Source organism: Echinops telfairi, unplaced genomic scaffold, assembly GCF_000313985.2.
Source record: "Echinops telfairi isolate 266 unplaced genomic scaffold, ASM31398v2 ScPeMD7_7424;HRSCAF=8462, whole genome shotgun sequence".
NCBI lineage: Eukaryota > Metazoa > Chordata > Mammalia > Afrosoricida > Tenrecidae > Echinops > Echinops telfairi.
In genome coordinates this window covers 16,273,835-16,274,967 of record NW_022111324.1, presented here as the reverse complement: position 1 = coordinate 16,274,967, position 1,133 = coordinate 16,273,835, and positions in this window count along the sequence as shown.

The window sequence follows — 1,133 nt, the reverse complement described above, 5'->3', positions numbered from 1 at the left end:
TGAAGCCTTTGCCACTAAAGTGTTAGCTCAGATCTGGACTGGAAACAGTCATGTCCCTCGAGCAATGTCTCACTCAGTAAAGAAAGGATCCATTATCAGGAAGAAAATTTTCAAGGACTCCTAATGTTAAATTATTTTTATAGTACCATCACTTAAACGTATACACGGATAAAACTAAGTACATACTCCTAATGCTTGAAAAACCTCATATAATTATAAAACAAATGTAAACAGATGGATTAAATCAAAGCGAAAGAAGACAACCATACTCAAATTAATAACATCAATTTAGTGTGATACGCTGCTACTTTGCTCAGAATAAATCTCCACTTTCTGAGTGAACAGCGCGTCTGACTACTGAATAATACAGTGCCGGTTCTTTTGACTACGAGGTGCCTGTGCATGTCTCACGGCTTGCCTTCCACCACCCCCACCCCCTCTGGAAACCCCAGGTACAGAGAGCTGAGTTAATTGCATCCTTTAAATCATGGCAAAGGATCTATAATTTGTCAGTACAAGAGCCCTCTCTTGTTCTGTTTGTTCCTTCGTTCCTCACTGCCTTCCCACTCCCCTCTCACGCTCCCCTCAGTGCTCATTTGAATGTATGTGAAATATGTCCTTGGACATCTGGGAGATTCTGGGGGGTAAAAGATACAGTGTTATTTTGTAGTCTGGTTTAAATTTACCTAAATGATCTTGAGCAATATATACTTCATCCTGTGTCATACTTTTTCCCTTTGCAGCCATGATGTTAAGAGCTACCATGCTGGTGAGTGAACGTCTAAATACTGCTGCCAACTGTGCCTAGGATGTCATGTTCTGTGTTGGCTACATTTTAATCATCCAGTTCCCCAGGGAGAAACACCTCGACGGCCTCCCCTTTCCATCTGCCACAAATGAAGTGGTGGCAAGTATCCTCCTAGATTTGTGACGGTTTCTGTTGTTTGTCATCAGGAGTGGGCCTGAGGATGACAAACGTGGAGATGCTATCAGTCTGATCGCTCTCCACACGAGCTCCACCGATGTCTGCTTCCATCAGCAGTGCACAGAGCTCTCTTCCTAAGGAGCCCCGGTGGTGCTACAGGCCTGGGCTCAGCTGCTAACCGAAAGCTCACCCCTCAGCTCCAGGAGGG